Here is an 11,314-nt window from a genome sequence, read left to right as displayed (position 1 = left end):
TTTTCTTTATTTATTTTATTTTGTTTTATTGCGAGATCTATTTATCCAGAATCATACAGACCAATCTATCTTTTACCCGAGAGGGATTGACAGCCCCTCTTACACGTCGGGTTGCAAGTATTTGTTTTTTGTGTGTAGGTACCATTTACATAGTGTTGCTTGGTTCTCCTACGGGTTCGATAACCTTGGTTTCATCACTGAGGGAAATACCTACCGTAGTTGTGCTGCATCATCCCTTCCTCTTCGGCGAAATACTGACGCGGACACGAGCCATCAGTGGACATCACTGATGATGTGAACTTTAATCGGTAGGCAATTTTTTTGATCATATCTCCATATGACTCTTGTACATCTTTCGATGCTTCGTGCTCCAAGCTCAAAATGATTCTACTAGAACTTCAAGATAATCGAGTGTTTCTGCTGTGAGGTCTAACCTTCACCCACTTTACACCTCACAATCTGTTTGTACTCATGTGGACATGACGTACTTTGAACAGCTACATGTTGTAGACGGTTGCTACACTAGGAAGAGCACTTATAACTTGATATTTTCTGTGAGAGATCACCCTAATAAAAATGACTATAGCGCAATCAAAAGGGTGCAATCAAAAAGGGATAAACATCTCAGGCATTTCATAAAATCATGATATGGTATAGCCATGGGCAACGGAGATGTCTTCATGATCCTTCAGTGTCTTCACGAAATTTTTCGAAAAACGACGCTGTGGCACCAATTTAAAAATTGCTGCCATGGCAACACTTTTGGTCTCCTGCGCCTCGTGAAGCCACCTTGCTCTAGGCTTCTCCATAGCACGTCTGTCACATCCGTCGGTAAAAATAACGAGGTTGACCCACAGATCATTAAAGTGACAATCCCTTGGATCCAGCTATCATGTCGTACTATGACGCGCAGGTCCCTTAACATTACATCATATAACCATCTCATACATAACCTTATTATCATGACGAAGGCTATACCACATCAAATGTATCCTGCAAAACCAAGTTAGACGTCCTCTAATCGGTCTGGAAAATTTTAATTAAGTGGTTTCTAGGGTTTCTAGATAACTCTAGCTACCTATGTTCACCATAGAAGGCGATAATTCTTGTTGCTAGATTAACTTTTGTGGTGTGTGAGGGAAGAGACTTAATTAAAAATCTCTAACCCCACACTAAACTTTTACAATACACGTGACCTACTAGAAGATCGAACGTCTTCATCACCTTCTCATGTTTGCGATAGTTCACTATTCTTGACTGTGATGACGCCCAAAGAACTATTAGCAGATCATCGATAGCCAGGGCCGATCTATTGTCAGAACTTTGTGTAAAGCTACATCATGTCATCAATGAGGTGAACCGAAGAAACACTCGAGGGAATCATAGAAGGAACATCAAATCCTCACATCCACATGTGATCTAGATCAAAACCTAAATCTACTCATAGAACCTCTCATGATGCCACCGTTTGGTAACATAGTAGAAAACAGAAAAAATTCACCATACGATCAACCAGGAACACTATGAAGATGCAATAACGGTTTAGATCCAATTGTTACCAAATCCGAGTTGCAGCGGAAGAAAATGGGTCGGTGTAGATTGTACTTGTAGTCCCTTGAACCGTTCATGAACGATCCCTCGAATGGAAGATCGAAAGCACGACCTCTCCATAGTTTGCAACCATACGGTCTTCACGATCTGGTAGCGCTTCGCCGTCCAGAGCTAATCATCACCAGAGAATTAGAGGGAGAAGATTAGAACCACACTGGGCTTCTAATTATGAGTATTAGATAGGATCTAGATCTAGCTCTAACTGGATCAACTATAACTAGAACTAGAGAAGGTTCCAAAACTTGTGTATCTAAAAGTGCCCAAAACCTCTAGTATATATAGGTTGGAGGAGAGGGGAGGGGTGCCACAAAGGGGGGAAGGTTTCCCCCCTTGCGCCGGCCAAGAGGAGGGGCAATCCCCCTCTAATTCGGCCTTCCCTTCCTTCTACAAGAAGAAAGGGGGGGCACCACCTCCTATTGGGCCCAAATGGCCCAATATCCTTTCCATCACTTGGCCTTTTAAGACCCATTGATATTTAATTAAATATAAAAGCCTCCTAACTATTATTAGAGCATTTTATTATTAATTTAACATCTCAAGAAACATTTTCCACCTATATATTATTTATCAGTATTACCCGGTATACCCCGAAACCCTTTCGGTGACCCCGAAATGCTTTCGGTTCCTCTAACTATTCAGAATATTAATAAAATTATTTATAAATGCTTCCTCATTACTCTTGTTCTCCTAAAACTCATCAGAGCGTGATTACCTTGACCTTGTCACCCTGTAGGTTCTGTAGGGGATCGTAGCAGAATTTTAAAATTTTCCTACGCTCACCAAGATCCATCTATGGAGTATACTAGCAACGAGGGGAAAGGAGTGCATCTACATACCCTTGTAGATCGCGAGCGGAAGCGTTCCAATGAACGTGGATGACGGAGTCGTACTCGCCGTGATTCAAATCACCGATGACCGAGTGCCGAACGGACGGCACCTCCGCGTTCAACACACGTATGGTGCAGCGACGTCTCCTCCTTCTTGATCCAGCAAGGGGAAGGAGAGGTTGATGGAGATCCAGCAGCACGACGGCGTGGTGGTGGATGTAGCGGGTCTCGGCAGGGCTTCGCCGAGCTTCTGCGAGAGGGAGAGGTGTAGCAGGGGAGGAGGGAGGCGCCCAAGGCTGTAATGCTACTGCCCTCCCTCCCCCCTTTATATAGGCCCCCTGGGAGGGGGGGCGCCGGCCAAGATCCCATCAAGGGAGGGGGCGGCGGCCAAGGGGGGAGACTTGCCCCCCAAGGCAAGTGGGGCGCCCCCCACCCTAGGGTTTCCAACCCTAGGCGCAGGGGGCAGGCCCATGGGGGGGCGACCAGCCCACTAGGGGCTGGTTCCCTTCCCACTTCAGCCCACGGGGCCCTCTGGGATAGGTGGCCCCACCCGGTGGACCCCCAGGACCCTTCTGGTGGTCCCGGTACAATACCGGTAACCCCCGAAACTTTCCCGGTGGCCGAAACTTGAATTCCTATATATAATTCTTCACCTCCGGACCATTCCGGAACTCCTCGTGACGTCCGGGATCTCATCCGGGACTCCGAACAACTTTCGGGTTTCCGCATACTCATATCTCTACAACCCTAGCGTCACCGAACCTTAAGTGTGTAGACCCTACGGGTTCGGGAGACATGTAGACATGACCGAGACGCCTCTCCGGTCAATAACCAACAGCGGGATCTGGATACCCATGTTGGCTCCCACATGTTCCACGATGATCTCATCGGATGAACCACGATGTCGAGGATTCAATCAATCCCGTATACAATTCCCTTTGTCAATCGGTATGTTACTTGCCCGAGATTCGATCGTCGGTATCCCAATACCTTGTTCAATCTCGTTACCGGCAAGTCTCTTTACTCGTACCGCAATGCATGATCCCGTGACTAACGCCTTAGTCACATTGAGCTCATTATGATGATGCATTACCGAGTGGGCCCAGAGATACCTCTCTGTCACACGGAGTGACAAATCCCAGTCTCGATCCGTGCCAACCGAACAGACACTTTCGGAGATACCCGTAGTGCACCTTTATAGTCACCCAGTTACGTTGTGATGTTTGGCACACCCAAAGCACTCTTACGGTATCCGGGAGTTGCACGATCTCATGGTCTAAGGAAAAGATACTTGACATTGGAAAAGCTCTAGCAAACGAAACTACACGATCTTTTATGCTATGCTTAGGATTGGGTCTTGTCCATCACATCATTCTCCTAATGATGTGATCCCGTTATCAACGACATCCAATGTCCATAGTCAGGAAAACATGACTATCGGTTGATCAACGAGCTAGTCAACTAGAGGCTTACTAGGGACACGTTGTGGTCTATATATTCACACATGTATTACGATTTCTGGATAACACAATTATAGCATGAACAATAGACAATTATCATGAACAAAGAAATATAATAATAACCATTTATTATTGCCTCTAGGGCATATTTCCAACAGTCTCCCACTTGCACTAGAGTCAATAATCTAGTTACATTGTGATGAATCGAACACCCATTGCGTCCTGGTGTTGATCATGTTTTGCTCTAGGGAGAGGTTTAGTCAACGGATCTGCTACATTCAGGTCCGTATGTACTTTACAAATATCTATGTCTCCATTTTGAACACTTTCACGAATGGAGTTGAAGCGACGCTTGATATGCCTGGTCTTCCTGTGAAACCTGGGCTCCTTCGCAAGGGCAATAGCTCCAGTGTTGTCACAGAAGAGAGTCATCGGGCCCGACGCATTGGGAATCACCCCTAGGTCGGTAATGAACTCCTTCATCCAGACTGCTTCCTGTGCTGCCTCTGAGGCTGCCATGTACTCCGCTTCACATGTAGATCCCGCCACGACGCTTTGCTTGCAACTGCACCAGCTTACTGCTCCTCCATTCAAAATATACATGTATCCTGTTTGTGACTTCGAGTCATCCAGATCTGTGTCGAAGCTAGCGTCGACGTAACCCTTTACGACGAGCTCTTCGTCGCCTCCATAAACGAGAAACATATCCTTAGTCCTCTTCAGGTACTTCAGGATATTCTTGACCGCTGTCCAGTGTTCCATGCCGGGATTACTTTGGTACCTTCCTACCAAACTTACGACAAGGTTTACATCAGGTCTGGTACACAGCATGGCATACATAATAGACCCTATGGCCGAGGCATAGGGGATGACACTCATCTTTTCTCTATCTTCTGCCGTGGTCGGGCATTGAGCCGTGCTCAATTGCACACCTTGCAATACAGGCAAGAACCCCTTCTTGGACTGATCCATATTGAACTTCTTCAATATCTTGTCAAGGTATGTACTCTGTGAAAGACCAATGAGGCGTCTTGATCTATCTCTATAGATCTTGATGCCTAATATATAAGCAGCTTCTCCAAGGTCCTCCATTGAAAAACACTTATTCAAATAGGCCTTTATACTTTCCAAGAATTCTATATCATTTCCCATCAATAGTATGTCATCCACATATAATATGAGAAATGCTACAGAGCTCCCACTCACTTTCTTGTAAACACAGGCTTCTCCATAAGTCTGTGTAAACCCAAACGCTTTGATCATCTCATCAAAGCGAATGTTCCAACTCCGAGATGCTTGCACCAGCCCATAGATTGAGCGCTGGAGCTTGCATACTTTGTTAGCATTCTTAGGATCGACAAAACCTTCTGGCTGCATCATATACAACTCTTCCTTAAGGAAGCCGTTAAGGAATGCCGTTTTGACGTCCATCTGCCATATCTCATAATCATAGTATGCGGCAATTGCTAACATGATTCGGACGGACTTCAGCTTCGCTACGGGTGAGAAAGTCTCATTGTAGTCAACCCCTTGAACTTGTCGATAACCCTTAGCGACAACTCGAGCTTTGTAGATGGTCACATTACCATCCGCGTCCGTCTTCTTCTTAAAGATCCATTTGTTTTCTATGGCTCGCCGATCATCGGGCAAGTCAGTCAAAGTCCATACTTCGTTTTCATACATGGATCCTATCTCGGATTTCATGGCTTCTAGCCATTTGTCGGAATCCGGGCCCGCCATTGCTTCTTCATAGTTCAAAGGTTCACCGTTGTCTAACAACATGATTTCCAGGACAGGGTTGCCGTACCACTCTGGTGCGGAACGTGTCCTTGTGGACCTACAAAGTTCAGTAGTAACTTGATCCGAAGCTTCATGATCATCATCATTAACTTCCTCCCCAGTCGGTGTAGGCACCACAGGAACATCTTCCTGCGCTGCGCTACTTTCCGGTTCGGAAGGGGTGACTATCACCTCATCAAGTTCCACTTTCCTCCCACTCAATTCTTTCGAGAGAAACTCCTTCTCCAGAAAGGACCCGTTCTTGGCAACGAAGATCTTGCCTTCGGATCTGAGGTAGAAGGTATACCCAATAGTTTCCTTAGGGTATCCTATGAAGACGCATTTTTCCGACTTGGGTTCGAGCTTTTCAGGTTGAAGTTTCTTGACATAAGCATCACATCCCCAAACTTTTAGAAACGACAGCTTAGGTTTCTTCCCAAACCATAATTCATACGCTGTCGTCTCAACGGATTTCGACGGAGCCCTATTTAAAGTGAATGCGGCAGTCTCTAAAGCATAGCCCCAAAATGAGAGCGGTAAATCGGTAAGAGACATCATAGATCGCACCATATCCAATAGAGTGCGATTACGACGTTCGGACACACCGTTTCGCTGAGGTGTTCCAGGCAGCGTGAGTTGTGAAACGATTCCACATTTCCTTAAGTGCGCACCAAATTCTTGACTTAAATATTCTCCACCACGATCTGATCGTAAGAATTTTATTCTCCTGTCATGTTGATTCTCAACCTCACTCTGAAATTCCTTGAACTTTTCAAAGGTTTCAGACTTGTGTTTCATTAGGTAGACATACCCATATCTACTTAAGTCATCAGTGAGAGTGAGAACATAACGATATCCTCCGCGAGCCTCAACACTCATTGGACCGCACACATCGGTATGTATGATTTCCAATGAGTTGGTTGCTCGCTCCATTGTTCCGGAGAACAGAGTCTTGGTCATCTTACCCATGAGGCATGGTTCGCACGTGTCAAATGATTCGTAATCAAGAGACTCCAAAAGTCCATCTGCATGGAGCTTCTTCATGCGCTTGACACCAATGTGACCAAGGCGGCAGTGCCACAAGTATGAGGCATGGTTCGCAAGTATCAAATGATTCATAATCAAGTGACTCCAAAATTCCATCTGCATGGAGTTTCTTCATGCGCTTTACACCAATATGACCTAAACGGTAGTGCCACAAGTATGTTGCACTATCATTATCAACTTTGCATCTTTTGGCATCAATATTATGAATATGTGTATCACTATGATCGAGATTCAACAAGAATAGACCATTCATCAAGGGTGCATGACCATAAAAGATATTCTCATATAAATAGAACAACCATTATTCTCTGATTTAAATAAATAACCGTCTCGCACTAAACAAGATCCAGATATAATGTTCATGCTCAACGGGGGCACCAAATAACAATTATTTAGGTCTAAAACTAATCTCGAAGGTAGATGTAGAGGTAGCGTGCCGACGACGATCACATCAACCTTGGAACCATTTCCGACGCGCATCATCACCTCGTCCTTCGCCAGTCTCCGTTTATTCCGTAGTTCTTGTTTTGAGTTACAAATATGAGCAACCGCACCGGTATCAAATACCCAGGAGCTACTACGAGTACTGGTAAGGTACACATCAATTACATGTATATCACATATACCTTTGGTGTTGCCGGCCTTCTTGTCCGCTAAATATTTGGGGCAGTTCCGCTTCCAGTGACCACTTCCCTTGCAATAAAAGCACTCAGTCTCAGGCTTGGGTCCATTCTTTGACTTCTTCCCGGCAACTGGCTTACCGGGCGCGGCAACTCCCTTGCCGTCCTTCTTGAAGTTCTTCTTACCCTTGCCCTTCTTGAACTTAGTGGTTTTATTCACCATCAACACCTGATGTTCTTTTCTGATCTCCACCTCCGCTGATTTCAGCATTGAATATACCTCAGGAATGGTCTTTTCCATCCCCTGCATATTGAAGTTCATCACAAAGCTCTTGTAGCTTGGTGGAAGCGACTGGAGGATTCTGTCAATGACCGCGTCATCCGGGAGATTAACTCCCAGCTGGGATAAGCGGTTGTGTAACCCAGACATTCTGAGTATGTGCTCACTAACAGAACTATTCTCCTCCATTTTACAGCTGAAGAGCTTGTCGGAGACTTCATATCTCTCGACCCGGGCATGAGCTTGGAAAACCATTTTCAGCTCCTCGAACATCTCATATGCTCCATGTTTCTCAAAACGCTTTTGGAGACCCGGTTCTAAGCTGTAAAGCATGCCGCACTGAACGAGGGAGTAATCATCAGCACGCTGCTGCGAAGCGTTCATAACGTCTTGGTTCTCTGGGATTGGTGCTTCACCTAGCGGTGCTTCTAAGACATAATCTTTCTTGGCTGCTATGAGGATGATCCTCAGGTTCCGGACCCAGTCCGTATAGTTGCTGCCATCATCTTTCAGCTTGGTTTTCTCTAGGAACGCGTTGAAATTGAGGACAACGTGGGCCATTTGATCTACAAGACATAGTGTAAATATTTTAGACTAAGTTCATGATAATTAAGTTCATCTAATCAAATTACTCAATAAACTCCCACTCAGATAGACATCCCTCTAGTCATCTAAGTGAAACATGATCCGAGTTAACTAGGCCATGTACGATCATCACGTGAGACGGACTAGTCAAGATCGGTGAACATCTCCATGTTGATCGTATCTTCTATACGACTCATGCTCGACCTTTCGGTCCTCCGTGTTCCGAGGCCATGTCTGTACATGCTAGGCTCATCAAGTCAACCTAAGTGTATTGCGTGTGTTCCGAGGCCATGTCTGTACATGCTAGGCTCGTCAACACCCGTTGTATGCGAACGTTAGAATCTATCACACCCGATCATCACGTGGTGCTTCGAAACAACGAACCTTCGCAACGGTGCACAGTTAGGGGGAACACTTTCTTGAAATTATCATAAGGGATCATCTTACTTACTACCGTCGTTCTAAGCAAATAAGATGCAAAAACATGATAAACATCACATGCAATCAAATAGTGACATGATATGGCCAATATCATTATGCTCCTTTGATCTCCATCTTCGGGGCACCATGATCATCTTCGTCACCGGCATGACACCATGATCTCCATCATCATGATCTCCATCATTGTGTCTTCATGAAGTCGTCACGCCAACGATTACTTCTACTTCTATGGCTAACGCGTTTAGCAACAAAGTAAAGTAATTTACATGGCGTTATTCAATGACACGCAGGTCATACAAAATAATAAAGACAACTCCTATGGCTCCTGCCGGTTGTCATACTCATCGACATGCAAGTCGTGATTCCTATTACAAGAATATGATCAATCTCATACATCACATAAATCATTCATCACATCTTCTGGCCATATCACATCACATAGCACTTGCTGCAAAAACAAGTTAGACGTCCTCTAATTGTTGTTGCAAGTTTTTTACGTGGCTTGTATAGGTTTCTAGCAAGAACGTTTCTTACCTACGTAAAACCACAACATGATTTGCCAATCTCTATTTACCCTTCATAAGGACCCTTTTCATCGAGTCCGTTCCGACTAAAGTAGGAGAGACAGACACCCGCTAGCCACCTTATGCAACTAGTGCATGTCAGTCGGTGGAACCTGTCTCACGTAAGCGTACGTGTAAGGTCGGTCCGGGCCGCTTCATCCCACAATACCGCCGAAACAAGACAAGACTAGTAGCGGCAAGAAGAATTGGCAACATCAACGCCCACAACTGCTTTGTGTTCTACTCGTGCATAGTAACTACGCATAGGCCTGGCTCATGATGCCACTGTTGGGGATCGTAGCAGAATTTTAAAATTTTCCTACGCTCACCAAGATCCATCTATGGAGTATACTAGCAACGAGGGGAAAGGAGTGCATCTACATACCCTTGTAGATCACGAGCGGAAGCGTTCCAATGAACGTGGATGACGGAGTCGTACTCGCCGTGATTCAAATCACCGATGACCGAGTGCCGAACGGACGGCACCTCCGCGTTCAACACACGTATGGTGCAGCGACGTCTCCTCCTTCTTGATCCAGCAAGGGGAAGGAGAGGTTGATGGAGATCCAGCAGCACGACGGCGTGGTGGTGGATGTAGCGGGTCTCGGCAGGGCTTCGCCGAGCTTCTGCGAGAGGGAGAGGTGTAGCAGGGGAGGAGGGAGGCGCCCAAGGCTGTAATGCTACTGCCCTCCCTCCCCCCTTTATATAGGCCCCCTGGGAGGGGGGCGCTGGCCAAGATCCCATCAAGGGAGGGGGCGGCGGCCAAGGGGGGAGACTTGCCCCCCAAGGCAAGTGGGGCGCCCCCCACCCTAGGGTTTCCAACCCTAGGCGCAGGGGGCAGGCCCATGGGGGGGCAACCAGCCCACTAGGGGCTGGTTCCCTTCCCACTTCAGCCCACGGGGCCCTCCGGGATAGGTGGCCCCACCCGGTGGACCCCCAGGACCCTTCCGGTGGTCCCGGTACAATACCGGTAACCCCCGAAACTTTCCCGGTGGCCGAAACTTGAATTCCTATATATAATTCTTCACCTTCGGACCATTCCGGAACTCCTCGTGACGTCCGGGATCTCATCCGGGACTCCGAACAACTTTCGGGTTTCCGCATACTCATATCTCTACAACCCTAGCGTCACCGACCTTAAGTGTGTAGACCCTACGGGTTCGGGAGACATGCAGACATGACCGAGACGCCTCTCCGGTCAATAACCAACAGCGGGATCTGGATACCCATGTTGGCTCCCACATGTTCCACGATGATCTCATCGGATGAACCACGATGTCGAGGATTCAATCAATCCCGTATACAATTCCCTTTGTCAATCGGTATGTTACTTGCCCGAGATTCGATCGTCGGTATCCCAATACCTTGTTCAATCTCGTTACCGGCAAGTCTCTTTACTCGTACCGCAATGCATGATCCCGTGACTAACGCCTTAGTCACATTGAGCTCATTATGATGATGCATTACTGAGTGGGCCCAGAGATACCTCTCCGTCACACGGAGTGACAAATCCCAGTCTCGATCCGTGCCAACCCAACAGACACTTTCGGAGATACCCGTAGTGCACCTTTATAGTCACCCAGTTACGTTGTGATGTTTGGCACACCCAAAGCACTCTTACGGTATCCGGGAGTTGCACGATCTCATGGTCTAAGGAAAAGATACTTGACATTGGAAAAGCTCTAGCAAACGAAACTACACGATCTTTTATGCTATGCTTAGGATTGGGTCTTGTCCATCACATCATTCTCCTAATGATGTGATCCCGTTATCAACGACATCCAATGTCCATAGTCAGGAAACCATGACTATCGGTTGATCAACGAGCTAGTCAACTAGAGGCTTACTAGGGACACGTTGTGGTCTATATATTCACACATGTATTACGATTTTCGGATAACACAATTATAGCATGAACAATAGACAATTATCATGAACAAAGAAATATAATAATAACCATTTATTATTGCCTCTAGGGCATATTTCCAACAGGTTCGGTAAAACAACATGAACAAAAACCGCTTTCGATCAATGACCGATAGGGGAACCATGGACATCCATATCGATCCCTATGAGTACACGAATGAAATTCCAGTGAACC

This window comes from Aegilops tauschii, chromosome 4 (genome assembly GCF_002575655.3).
Source record: "Aegilops tauschii subsp. strangulata cultivar AL8/78 chromosome 4, Aet v6.0, whole genome shotgun sequence".
NCBI classification, from domain to species: Eukaryota; Viridiplantae; Streptophyta; class Magnoliopsida; order Poales; family Poaceae; genus Aegilops; species Aegilops tauschii.
Note: the sequence above shows the minus strand (reverse complement) of the source record.